General features: G+C 47.8%; 1 protein-coding gene across 3 annotated transcripts in view; it reads left to right on the forward strand.

The window, feature by feature from the left end:
- The first annotated feature begins 268 nt into the window (after positions 1-268).
- The window catches only part of PAK1 (p21 (RAC1) activated kinase 1), a 128788-nt gene continuing 114810 nt past the window's right edge, over positions 269-14246 (forward strand). The window contains exon 1 of one of the 3 annotated variants that reach the window (XM_063127261.1): positions 269-288. The gene's annotated coding sequence lies outside the window, so the exon portion shown is untranslated. Of the gene's footprint in view, positions 289-332; positions 501-1530; positions 1604-14246 lie in introns of those variants that run through there. The other 2 variants (XM_063127257.1, XM_063127258.1) reach the window with 2 other exon arrangements.

The following is a 14246-nucleotide window of genomic DNA, read 5'->3' on the forward strand; positions in this document are numbered from 1 at the left end:
TTGCGCCACGGCGAGCGAGGCGACCCCGCCTTCTCCAGCCTTTCTTCTCAAGCGCTTTCTTTTGCAGCCCCCACCTCCCCCTTCCCGGGGTCTTCCTCGGCTTGCAGCAGCAGCAGCACCTTCCTAGTGATGGGCGCGCGGAGGGGGGGGGGCACGCCTGCCTGCCTGCCTGCAGGACATCCCCGGCAGCCAATGGGCGAGGCGAGGCCGAGGGGAGGCGAGCCAATGGGCGAGGCGAGGGTAGGTGGCCACGGGGGCGGGCGCTGCCGCAGTCCTTTCGTGGGCAAGGTAGGCGAGCGAGCCGGGAGGGCGCGCGCTCGGTGGCCGGCCGCTCTGACAATAGGGGCGGGGAAGCAGCGCGCGCGCGCGGGGGACACACAGGTCCTTGCCTGGCTCCGGAGAGGCGCGCGAGGAAGCGGCCGGAGAGCGCTGCGGGCCGGCGGAGGCGCGAGCGGGACCCTCCCGGCTTCCTTGCAGCGGGAGGGCGAGGAGAGGAGCCGGTGAGTCCTTGCCGCACGCCGGGAGGTGCCCCGGGGCTCTCCCTGGCGCGTCGCCTCCTGAGCCAGCCCGCCTTGAGGGCGGCGGCGGCGGCGCTGCCAAGTTTGAGCCTCCTCCGGGAAGACTTCTGCCCACGTTGCTCTCTCTCGTTCGCTCGCTGCGGAATGGGGAAGTGAGCCGCCCTCCTCCTGAGGAAGTTTCTCTGGGGGTGGCCAGGGTGGGGGGCGGGCGCCGCCGAGGGGGGCTCTCAGGGGTGCGTGTGGGTCTGCTTTGGCCCCACCGAACCGAAGAAGGGGCCGCGGGGTGGCGTGCGCCTTGCGCTTTCGCTCCCGGTCCCGGTCCCATCCTTGCGAGACGCCTCCCCAAGGCGCAGCGTGGAACGCGGGGCTTCCAAAGGGCAGCCGTCACATCTTCTTCTTCTTCTTCTTCTTCTTCTTCTTCCTCTTCTTCTTCTTCTTCTTCTTCTTCTTCTTCTTCTTCTTCTTCTTCTTCTTCTTCTTCTTCTTTTTATTATTATTATTATTATTATTATTATTAACATGTTAGGGTGTTTTAAGGATGTTTTAACAATGTATGTTATGTTCTTAATTCAGTTTTACCTATTTTATATTTACTGTTGTTCCCCGCCTCGATCAAAATGGAGAGGTGAGTAAGAAATAATAATAATAATAATAATAATAATAATAATAATTCATCCCAAGGCTGTTTCTTCCCAAGAAAGACCTCTGGCATCTCCGAAGAGGCGGAGGAGGGACAGGACCCCTTTCTATCTCTACCTCTCCCCCACCTCTGCCCCCCCATTCATGAAACACTCGCAGCTCCTTCTAGTGGGGTCACTCAACAAAGGCATCTGTGCTTCCTCCTCTTCCTCCTCTCCCAGTCTGAGATGAAGACTGGGGCAGAGCCTTAACTGGTGGCGGAGCGAAGCCATTGGGTTTGCAACCCCGGACTTCTTCCTTTTATCTCCCGTCCATAACCACAACCCTGTTCAAGAAACCACGCAGCCGGTGATGGTGTTGTCGTCCACCGGGTTATTTAAGCCAATTTCGGGGGACTTTGGCAGTCAAACACCGTGGCTTTGAGTGACTTGTGGATGAGGCTTTCGGTAAGTCGTGGCCTTTGGGGTGGGCATAACCGCACAAGCTTGTGCATGTGTACACTGAAGTCGGTCCCACTGTGTTCAGGGAGGCTTGCTTGTGTGGTGAATGAGTTTGGGATTGGAGCTTCCATAACTCCAGAAAGATGCACACATGTGGGGGGGGGTGTTTGGGGTTCTGGAGGGGGTGCACCTAAATCTTTAATTCCCCTTCCCGCCCTCATCTGTTTTTAAGTTGTGGAGCCATTGCAATATGTTTAGGGCTTTCGCTACGATAAGGCGGTCAGAGATCATTTTTGCAGTTTTCTTCTAGGGAGCAGAGTGAAACAAAAGTTGATCTGTGTGTTCTGAACTCTAAATCAGCCTTCTTCAACTAGTGCAGGCTGCTCTGAATATTGAGCGTATATCTTAGGCTAGTCCCTGATTTTGAAAATAGCACCAAGTTAAGGTAGGAGGGCCCTTATTTCATTATTACCCCTTGTGCTTTTATGGAGGGCTTTCTCTGCTGTGGCACCCCGGCTGTGGAACGAGCTCCCCAGAGAGGTTCGGCTGGCGCCTACATTGTATTCCTTCCGTTGCCAGCTGAAGACCTTTTTATTTTCTCAGTATTTTAACACCTATCAACTTAAATTTAAACTTTGCTGTTTCAAGTCCATATTTCAACCTATATCCATTTTTGCTGTGTGGTTTTATCCTGGTTGTGCTTTTTATATCGTATTTTGTATTTGTGTTTTTAGATGGCTGGTTGTTTTTATGCTCTTCATGATTTTAATTTTTGCGAACTGCCCAGAGAGCTTTGGCTATTTATTGTCCATAAAATGTAATAAATAAATAAATAAATGGAACCCTGGAGATATATATGAGAGTGGTGGGTGGAGTTGCAAATGCAGGATCACATAATGCAGAAGGATCACAGCTTCTTATAACTTAACCACTCTGTTGCACACAAAATCATTGATATTTTTTTAAAAGATCCATTTTTCTCACCCTCTAAGACATTATTTCTCCTCCTACCCCCTGCTATCAAGTTGGAATCCTCATGGTGTGCCCGGAGTATAACCAGCATGGCTTTGTTGGCGTGGGATCATGGGGGTTGTAGTCAGCACATTGGAAGTGTGCCAGGTTGGCAGTGGCGCCATGTGGACTCTGATGTGTATTAGGCCATAATTCAGACTTTGCGCGCTCTTCGCTCCACATCTCCAACATGCAGCGATGACTTGTCCGGGTGCATGAGCCGTTGCGTACCTTCCTACTGCCCGAATATCCTGCTTTTCGGCAGAGGCAGTCCTTGGCACGTCTGCACTTCTGCTGGTGATGCTGTGTACAGTCATGTACTGTATGAACCAGAATGGATTAAGCAGAACCTGGGGGAACTGAGCTTGTGTGTGTATAGGCCATGTGCAAGTGGAGTCTCAGTCCTCTGCTGGTGGTGGGCAACCAAAGAAAAAAGGGGGATGTAATGGGTTGTGTGGGTCACATGTTGTGCCTTGCAGAACTTGGTGCTGGGGCAGGGGTGGGTAACCCTTTTTCCATCGGGGGCTGCATCGTCTGATGGATAATGTGTCAGGGGCCGCCTGGTGGCTGAGCAAGGGACAAAGCCAGCAGTAGGCTCATCCCTTTACTCTTTCCGGCACTCTCTTTTCTCTCTCCCCCTCTTCCTTCCTCCTTGGAATGCTGCCATTGGAAGGCCAGATTGCTCAAGCCAGAGCCCTGAATGGATTGCATGCAGTGGGGGGCTGCTGGTTGCCCACCCCTGGGCTAGTGGGAGGGCCCATGGCTCAGCAGCAGTGTGTGCGTTCCGCATGCAGGTGGTCCCTTGGTCAAAGCGGTAGGAGGAGCAGGGAGGGGGTAATGGGAAAAGATCTCTGCCTGAGGTCCTAGAAGCAGGGGTTGGACTCCAAAGCTCATCATTCCTAGTGGTCAGGGATAATGGGATCTGTAGTCCAGCAACATCTGGGCGGCCACAGGTCCTCCACCCCAAACACTGTTGCCGGTTACACTACACTGGCTTTTGCGGACTAGAGGTCCGATCCAGTATAAGGCAGCTTCGTATTTCCCCCAAGGGCCCTTGTTGGAATGCAGGAAATGTGCTTATACTGGGTGGTTCCCCCCCCCAACCCCCTATGAGGAACAGCAGATGGGATGGGCAGGAGGCTGGGTTGTCTCTGGGCATGGCTTCAGTAACAATTCTTTTAAAAACCCAGAGTTCAGCCTTTTTGTGCTTAGTTAACGGGAGACTTTCAGGAGAAGCGCTGAATTCTCTCCAAATCTGAGTAACAGAAACTATGTGGGTGGCTCGTGGTCAGAAATCTATCTGTGGTGGGTTGTTCGTGGGAAGGGTGGTTGTGGAATGCGAGCTTAGGGTGGGTTTGCCTTGCTACAGTGCCCTAGTTCAGTTTCCTTGCTGGTCCTGTGGAGAAGGCATGGAAATTAAGAGTTTGTACAGGCCATGCTCTTCTCTTACAGGGCAGCCTTCTCTAGAGCAGTCTGACGTGCCCTCCAGGTGTGTTTGACTACAACTCCCATAATCGCCACCCAGCAAGGCTGCTCTCGATCAAGGATAGGCAACCTGGTGCTTTCTAGATTTTCGGAGTACTTTTCCCACAATCCCTGTCGATTCACCGTGCAGCCTGGGTCATAGGTCAGTTTTTGTCCAGAATCACCTGGATGTCCCCAGGTTGCTGGCTTCCTGATCTTGCTATGTTTGTTTTCGAAATGAAAGCCATGCCGGGTGACTTCTTTCTACCGAAAGCGTAGTTGATTACCCTTCTGTGCGAGGCGTCGGGATCTGTTCTTTGCTCCCTTGAATGGACACTCCCATCAAACAAGGCTGCTGCCTTCAGAATGCTGTTCACCAGCAACAATTGCATTTACTGAAGCAAGGTTTGATCAAGGTATTGCACGGGGTGTGTGCGTGCGTGGGCAGTTGAGGTTAGATAAAAAGAAATGGAGCCAGAGACAAGGTCAATGCAGGGCCCTTTCATGCAGCATCACTAAAAGCACAAGTTAGCCTTACTCTTCTTTTTGGCAGGGGGGGGGGCATGATTTGGGCACGCATGTCGGTGACTGGAGAAGGGCTGGAACTCATTGATAGAGCACATGCTTTCAATTCCCGGCGACTCCAGCTAAGAACATAAGAAGAGCCCTGCTGGATTAGACTAGGGGTCCATCTAGTTCACACAGTGGCCAACCAGCTGTTGACCAGGGACCCACAAACAGGATATGGTGCAACAGCACCCTCCCACCCATGTTCCCCAGCAACTGGTGCAGACAGCCTTACTGCCTCGAATACTGGAGATAGCACACAACTATCAATGCTAGTAGCTATGGGTAGCCTTCTCCAGGAATTTATCCAACCGCCTTTTAAAGCCATCCAAACTGGTGGCCATCACTACATCTTGTGGTAGTGAGTTCCATAGTTTAACTGTGCGCTGTGTGAAGAAGTACTTTCTTTTATTTGTCCTGAATCTCCCACCAATCAGCTTCATTGGATGACCTTGGGTTCTGGTATTATGGGAGAATGTCTCCCTATCCACCTTCTCCACACCATGCATAATTTTGTACACCTCTATCATGACTCTCCTTAGCCTCTTTTCCCCCCAAGCTAAACACTCCCAGCTGTTGTAACCTTCCCTCATAGGGGAGATGCTCCAGCCCCTTGGTCATTTTAGTTGCCCTTCTCTGGTCCGCTTGCAAAGTGGTTATCCTGTTTTATTGTTGCAACAGCATTGTAAGGTGGGTTCCCAGGTCCCTTTAACTGAGTTTCACACCTGCCCAGGGATTTGAACCTGGATCTCTCCCTCTAAAATATATATGTTACCTGTTTTAGAGGTCATCATCACTTCTTGAGATCGTGACACATGCCCTGAGTTGTAAAATGAAGTTAATTGTTGCTGGGATGGCTCACAGTGAGGACTGAAATGGTCGCCTTGATTTTGAAGGCCCGTCAAAATGGAATGGGAGCCTGTCCCTCTATCTTGTTGGATACAGAAATCCTGTCTGTGACTGTACACAATTGCTAATGATGCGTCTTAACAAGAACCATGTGTGATTTGAAAAGATTCCAAAGCAGCAAACAGGCCACTCTTAGGTTTTTATTCCCTCCATCCAACCCCAACTCCCCCAGTCCCCAGCAACAGGGTTTTGCCGAGCTGCACATTTTTCACAAACCAGTTTTCAAATTTTGAGTCTAGAATAATTCCAGGCACCTAAAACCGTGATACTGGCCCCTTGCAGAATGCAAATTGGTTCATAACTGTTCATATTTGGGATACTGGAAGTCTCAATCCCAGGTCTGTTTCAACGCCTGCTTTGTCAAACTGATTGCAAAATCCCTAGGGTAGAAGTGTACAAATATGGCGCATTGGAAGTGTTTTGATTGCCTGCAAAAACTGTATACAGTGTAGCTAATGATTAGCTTGCCTCACCCTGCCCCATGACCGGACCTAGAATAAACGTTTAAGGCAGGCCCTGATGTCATGCGGATTGGGCTGCGGGATCAAGACGTCTGCATCTTTGTGGGCATTTGCTGCAGTAGGGAATCTAGCTGGAGATCTGGTATAAAATTTAGGAGCAGAGGGTTAATGTCTCTAACCTCGGTTCTTAGGAGAGTGCTAAACCTGTGTCTGTCCCACTTCAGCTTGTGGGCAGGGGCTCACTGACTCTGTGTGTTTGTCTCCCTGCACATAGAAACATAGCAGGTGAGAATCCTTCTTGACAAGCTAGTTGTTTTAAGTGCAGGGACCGTTTTTATGCAGAGAAGCATTCAGTGGTGTCAGCCCGTGGTTGAAATCCTGAAGTGGTAAAGTTAACAAACAAGTTAACTACAGAGTTAGTGGCTAAGTTCCTCTTCTCCATGCAAAGGTCTCGCAAATCGATTTCATCTTAATTATAACTTCTATCCCATGCTGCTGTTGCTTATCTTTTGTACCAGGTGTACTAACTATGCCTATATATTTTAAATATGTGTATGTTTTAAATAACTCTTTTAGCCTGTTCGTATAATGAACAAATGACTGTGATTTTATGGTTTTAAATTAATGATTGTGGGTATTGTTTCTATGGGGTCTGTGACTGCATAATAAAATGTATGTATATAATGTGAAGTGGTAAAGTCCAGGTACAGGTTCACCACCTCAGTGAGAACTAGGTTTCTGACTTCCTGTTTTAAAAATGGAACCATATAGGTAGTAAGGACGAACAAGTTTTATTTCCACAGATGCCAGATAGGGAGGGGCTGAGGCCCCTTGACAGACGACCAGGGTTGCATGCAGAAGGTCCGAGGTTCAATTCCCTGACGTCTCCAGGTAGGGCTAGGAAGAAACCCTTCTTGAAACCCTGGAGAGCCGCTGCTGCCAGTCAGTGTCTACAATATTGGGCTTGATGGACCAAGGCAGCTTCCTGTGTTCCAGTTCCCTGGGAAGAGTGAGCTCAGGGGTTGAGCTCAGCAGAGTTAATTGGCCTTAGAATTCCATGTAATTGACAGAGCGTGGTTTCAGCAATTGAACAGTATGAGCAGCGTGTGAAACAGCAAGCACCCTAACATTTCACAAAGTGGGGGGAAAAAACCCACAATCTTTCTTTCTGATAACATCCCTGTTCTTCTTGCCAAGGGTCTTGTTTTGAGTTCTCCCCTTCCCATTATTGAAGACACGGTTTATTTTATTTTTGCCTCCGGTATGTTGTATTCTCCGGTATGTTGTATTCATTTACCCTGCAATAAACCGCCCTGCATTGACTTTGGAAGCAGGTTGTGTTAGTAGACTGAAGCATAACAATTTCCTTTAAATAGCCTATTAACTCTCCCAGCCCCCCCACCTCACAATTGATCTGGCTGTAGGAATTATAGGATCGTTGCAGGGCAAAGGCGTTCAGCGGTGTTTACTATCTGGCTAGGTAGTTATGGAGGCGTCATCAAAGGGGAGCTGGTGCATTGATATTTGGGGCTTCTATGCAAGCATTTGCAAATATGTGTGTGCTAGAGTCAAGATGCCTGTGACCAATTGCTCGGTTTAAATTTTTAAAACCTTTTCAGGTGTTCCAAAGTATGTACTGCAAATGTGCGCATGGGAGTGAAAAGTGGCACGCTCTCCTCCCAATCCCTGTGCGCTCATCAGGAGAACACTTGTAAGCCGATTTCGTTCCTTTTATTACCTTTCTATACCGCCCAATCACCAGAGCTCTCTGAGCGGTATACAAAGATTAAAACCTTTTTTTAAAAAAACATTATAAAAACCCATTTACATCCCAAAACAGAGAGCGCGCACACATCTGTCTAAAACAATTTTAAACCATCGACAAGAGAGAGCTTCAATTTTGGGGCGGCATAGAAATGTAATTAAAAAACAAATGAGTAGCAAGAAAAACCAGGGCCTGATTAAAATACCATATGCAGATAGCGCTTTGCATGTGATTAGGAATGCAGACACTGTAATGAACACACGTAGCTTCAAGGTAGGCGCCTCTCCACTCCTTCCTCCATGTATATTTAAGGAACACACCTTGAATTTCTTGAATACACCTTGAGTCCCAAGGATGAGGATGGGGAGAAACCTGAAGAACTCTAGGGCAAATATGGGCATTCTGTCTGCTTTTTTTCTTAAAGCAACCCCTCTCCCCAATCTCCCTCTAAGCAGCATAGAGACAGTGACTTTAGAGGGTCACATACCAGAAACTAGGGACGTGGGGTGCGTGGGAGATGAATTGCAGCAGCTTCTTTGCAGGTGGCTGAGCGTCTCTTCCTCTGGCGCCTGTCGGTTGCGATCCCGTTGCGAAAGAGGACTGCGAAAGTGCCGGCTGCAATTGCCCCAGGGCGGCTGGTTGCAAAAAGAGAGCTGAGGATGTCACAGGGTTGCATTGCTCTTTGTGCCAAACCTTCCCATTTCTGTGCAACAGACAAATGTCCTTCCCTAGTCTGGTGCCGTCCAGATACGTTGGACTGGCATCCACCCCACCAGCAATGGAGCCCTCTGTAAGTTGCTCTATAACATCTTAAGATGCAATCCTATGCGTGTTGAGACAGAAAAGTAGTCCTACAACTCCCAGGTTATTTGAAAGAACATATTCTCCTTTATGAACCTGCCTGTGCTTTGAGATCTTCTGGAGAAGCCCTTCTTTCAGTCCCACCATCTTCACAGGCACGCTTGGTGGGAACATGGGAGAGGGCCTTCTCGGTGGCTGCTCCAGTGCTCTGGAACTCTCTTCCCGGGGAAGCTAGGCTGGCTCCCTCCTTGATGGGCTTTCGGAAGCAGGCTAAAACTTTTTTGTTCCAGCAGGCCTTTGGAGAATAATCTGGCCCTTCATCTATGGTAATGTCTTATAATTTTGTTGTGTATTTTAAACGTTTATGTTCCCCCGCCCCCAATGTATGTTTTAAACTTTGTAAGGCCACCTTGAGGCCCAGCATTGGGCAAAAGGCGGGATACAAATAAATATAATAAAATTATTATTATTATTATTATTATTATTAATAATAATAATAATAATAATGCTGGGAGTTGTAGGACTTCTTTTCTGTCTCAACATGCATAGGGTTGTGCCTTTCATTGCTTTTTTACTTATCTCAAATACCTCAAATACAGCAGCTTTCCTTTGTAGGGAAGAAATGCTCTTTCTTCCTAAATGCCCCTTCCAGTTCTCCAATACCCTTTTTGAGATGGGAATGAGCAGAAAGCTACACAGTATTGTAGCCTTCTGCCCTGATGGTTATGTGAAAGAACTGGGCATGTTTAGCCTGGAAAAGAGGAGATGGAGGGGAGACATGAGAGCACTCTTCAAATACTTGAAAGTTTGTCACACAGAGGAAGGCCAGGATCTCTTCTCAATCATCCCGGAGTGCAGGACACGGAATCATGGGCTAAAGTGACAGGAAGCCAGATTCTGGCTGGACATCAGGAAAAACGTCCGGACTGAGAGCAGTACGACAATGGAACCAGTTACCTAGGGAGGTTGTGGGCTCTCCCGCACTAGAGGCCTTCAAGAGGCAGCTGGACAACCATCTGTCAGGGATGCTTTAGGGTGGATTCCTTCATTGAGCAGGGGGTTGGACTTGATGGCCTTATTGACCTCTTCCAGCTCTACTATTCTATGATTCTATGTGCTACCTCCAGAATCCAAGGCAGCAAGCCTGTGTGCATCAGTTGCTGGGGAACATGGGCCATAGGGTGGTGTTGCACCATATCCTGATGTGTTGGCCTCTGTGTGAACAGAGTGCTGGACTAGATGGACCGCTAGTCTGATCCAGCATGGCACTTAAATTCTTATGTTCTTATTCCAAGTCTGGCCACACCAGAAGGCTAAATTGTGGTGCCTAATCCTTTTTTCCATTCTAAAAGCAAACCGTTAGCGAAGTGTGGATCCAGTTTTAATTCAGGAAAAAGTGTGCCTTGATGAACAGAAATTTGAGGAACGCTGCATTAGGGGGATTTTGACAGCTGGCAACTATCTGTCTTTTAAATTTTTATGAAGCAGATTTATCAAGGACAAATAAGGTCTTCTCTTTCTCGATGCATGAATTCCTATCTCCTTTTTTGCTTTTTGAGCGCTCCCCCCCCCCAAAGCCCTGCAAAGAGGGTGGGGTGCAGAAGGAAATAATTTTACACATCATGACCTGGAAAGTGATACAACAGGACTGTCTTTTGGTGGTGGAAACGCGCATTTCCTTACCAGACCACAAAGCAGATCTAACTCTTGGTGGCAGTTTGAATTTCCTGCTGTTTGAGAAGTCCTCTGTGATGGACCGCTGACGCCAAGTGGGTTTAGGTTGGCAGCATTTGCAAACCGCAAGGCTTGAGATTCCACCAAGTCTGATTTGTTCCCCTTGGCCTACCAATAGAGCATTGTTGATAAAAAGTCAACGCAAGTCATGGAGAGGGAGGGGAAAAAATTGAAAGAGAGATTCTGGTTTCTTTTTTGCTTTATAAAGAACCTCGAAGAATTGCCTTAAAATTGCTGTGCTGGCAGTTAGGCTGATAAGGCAACATTGATTGAAAGCTATATTCTTCCTCCCCGGTAATTAATTTTGTATATATCCGACTCTCTGGTTTTGTCCGTGAAATCGCTTTATCGGATTACAATTGGCAAAGCTGCCAGGAGCCAAGAACGTTCAGATCCACCTCTGAGGGATCATTCCCCGAAGACAGAGGTGGGCCAGCGGGCGGGCAGGCGGGCTTCCGTCTTGGGTGGTCTCCTCTTTTTTCCAACTGGGATTCCCGTGGGCCATCCACCACCACGTGTCTAAATTTACAAAGTGGTTGGGCACATACTTGGAATCGCTTAACAGTCAATGCATAACTAGAGGGGTCATGAGCAGGTACTCCTGCTGAAGAACATCCGATGTGCCCTGCAGGATTGGACCTCAGGCTGACCCAGAGCAGCAGTTTTTGTGAGTGTCAGCAACCAGCAGGCACTAGGACACGGGTGAGGAACTTCTTTTCAGCCCGTGGCCCAAATTCCATTTAAGAGGAGTTCTCAGGCGCCATGTTCGCGTGGTGGGCGGGGCCAAAGGAAAAAAGGGGTGGGGCAAAAATACAAAAGCAAAAATCCCATAAACTAGCATATTGTAGTTTAAAGCTCTTACTGCCAGTAACTAAGGGCTCATCTACACCAAGCAGGATATTCCACTATGAAAGTAGTATATAAAGGCAGGAGTCACACTACTGCTTTATAGTGGTACTGAAGTGCACTGAAAACCGTTGGGGCTCATTGACCCATACCATATGCCACTTTCATACTGCTATATTCTGCTTGGTGTGGCTCCTGCCTTTTATATACCACTTTTACACCACTTTCGTAGTGGAATATCCTGCTTGGTGTAGATGAGCCCTCAGTCTTAGCCGAAGCTCTCTGGGCGGTTTACAAAAGTTAAAAACAGTAAACATTAAAAACAAATACACAAAGTTTAAAAACATAAAAAGCATAAAAACAACAATATCTTATAAAATAGCTATTCTGGGGTCCGTTCAAAACAAACAAACTCAGCTCATGTTGTTAAATAACTGGGAGAAGAGAAAGGTCTTAACCTGGTGCCGAAAAGATAGCAATATTGGCGCCAGGCGAGCCTCATCAGGGAGATTGTTCCACAATTGGGGGGCCACCACTGAAAAGGCCCTCTCCCTTGTTGCCATTCTCCAAGCTTCCCTCGGAGTAGGCACTTGGAGGAGGACCTTAGATGTTGAGCTCAATGTACGGGTAGGTTCATGTCGGGAGAGGCGTTCCGATGTCAGTGGCTCTAATGTCAGTGGGGTGGTTAATTTGCTCCGGATTTCAGTCACAACTCTAAAGAAGCTATCCAAGGTGCTTCACACATCGGAGAGTTCTGATTTCTGCTGACTGAAACCCGAAGCAGCTTCACTGCCCCACTGCTATTGGAGCCACCAGCCTCCACTGGAAACCACAAAACGATCAATAGTCGGGGAGCGAGGAAAGGCACAGGGCCACAGGAAGGGAGTGTGACCATCTGGTGAACCCTGGGAAGCCAGATTTGGCCTCGTGGAGAATCATAGAATTGTGGAGTTGGAAGGGGGACCACAAGGATTATCTAGTCCAACCCTCTGAAGTGTGCAGGAAAACCAATTAAACCATCCATGCGAGGTGGCTGTCCACCCTCTTCTTAAAACCCTCCAGAGATGGAGAACCCACAACCTTCGTAGGTAGATTGTTCCACTGTTGTACAGATCTTACCATCAGGAGGTTTTTCCTTATATTTAATCGAAGTCTAGGTAGCTGGAATTTATACCCATTATTTTGTTTCCTAATTTCTGTAGCCATGGAAAATAGTTCTTGACCATCTTCGCTGTGGCACCCTTTTATGTACCTGAACACTGCTAACATGTTTCTCCTCAGTCTCTTTTTCTCCAAACTGAACATCCCACATTCGTTCAGCCTGTCCTCATAGGACATGTCCTCAAGTCCTTGTACCATCTTCGTTGCCCTCCTCTGAACCTGTTCTAACCGGTCAATGTCCTTCTGGAAAGAGAGCTGGGCTTGGCCTCCTGACCTGAGGTCCACCAGAGACCATGCCACGCTTTGAGGGTTCTTTCCTTAAAGTGAGGCATTCTGGGTGTGGTGGCCTGGAGGTCACCTGTGCCACAGCACCACAGGCCATCTTTAGAGCCACGTCACCTAGAATGCCTTGCTTTAAAAGGAAGGACCCCTTGAAGTCTGGCATTTGGGCCTGGGCTGCTCTTTGAAGAGAAAAAATGGAGAAACGAGTTCTCAGGATGTAAATGATTTATTTTCACAAAGCCCAACGCGTTTACTGGTCTCCTGTGATGATCTATAGTGACTGACATAGATGATCACAGTCGTCATAGATTATCGCAGGAGATAGCTATCTTGCTAGAGGAAATTCTGCAGATGCTATCTTCCAAAAAAACCCCTGAGGAAGGGCTTTGAATAAACACGTCTGGCTTTGTGAAAATAATTCATATGCATCCTGATAAGTTGTTTCTCCTTTTTTTCTGAACTGGCTTGGATGCTCTTCTGCTTTTGGTTTTTCGGCTCTCTGGAGAGCCCATCCACCTGATAGATATCTTATTTTACTATTTATTTATTTATTTATTTATTTATTTATTTTATTACATTTCTACACCCCCCAATAGCCGGAGCTCTCTGGGCGGTTCACAAAAATGAAAAACATTCAAAGTATAAAACAACAGTATAAAACCATACTATAAAATACAATATAAAAGCTCAACCAGATAAAAACAGCAGCAATGCAAAATTACAATTTTAAAACACCAAGTTAAAATGTATTTATAGACTGTTAAAATGCTGGGAGAATAAAAGGGTCTTCACCTGGCGTCTAAAAGCATATAATGTAGGTGCCAAGCGAACCTCCTTAGGGAGCTCATTCCACAGCCGGGGTGCCACAGCAGAGAAGGCCCTCCTGTTTATAGGCCCTCCTCTTATTTATTTATTTCTGCATTTATATCCCACCGTTTTTCCTCCAAGGAACCCAAGGCGGCATACATAATCCTCCTCTCCATTTTATCCTCACAACAACCACCCTGTGAGGTAGGCTGGGCTGAGAGTCTGTGACTGGCCCAAAGTCACCCAGTGGGTTTCCATGGCTGAATGGAGACTAGAACCTGGATTTCCCAACTTCCAGACCAACACTTTAGCCGCTACACCACACTGGCTCTTCCTCAGAGCAAGAGATTGGGTGGACATGTGGGCTCTCGGGGCAGCAAGGATGGATGGGGGCCCCAGAGGGGGGTTGTTTTGGCGCCCGAGGCAGCCTCTCTGTTCACTCCCCACCCACCCTGCATTAGGAGAAATTTCCCAATGGTAAGAACAATGGAGGCTGGTGGCTCCAATGTCAGTAGAGTGGTGAATCCGCTCCGGGTTTCAGCTAGAACCACTCAAAACTCTTAAAGGAGCTATCCAAGACATGAAGCACTCTGTGAAGCACCTTAGATCGCTCCTTTAAAGTTCTGACTGCCTCCACTGGGTAAGAGCTCTCTGACATTGTAACAGACCACTTTGGGAGGTGGTTGGCTGTTAGGGTGGCCCTATGAGAAGGAGGACAGGGCTCCTGTATCTTTAACAGTTGTATTGAAAAGGGAATTTCAGCAGATGTTATTTGTATATATGGAGAACCTGGTGAAATTCCTCTTCATCATAACATTTAAAGCTGTAGGAGCCCTGCCCT

This window comes from Elgaria multicarinata, chromosome 5 (assembly GCF_023053635.1).
Source record: "Elgaria multicarinata webbii isolate HBS135686 ecotype San Diego chromosome 5, rElgMul1.1.pri, whole genome shotgun sequence".
NCBI classification, from domain to species: Eukaryota; Metazoa; Chordata; class Lepidosauria; order Squamata; family Anguidae; genus Elgaria; species Elgaria multicarinata.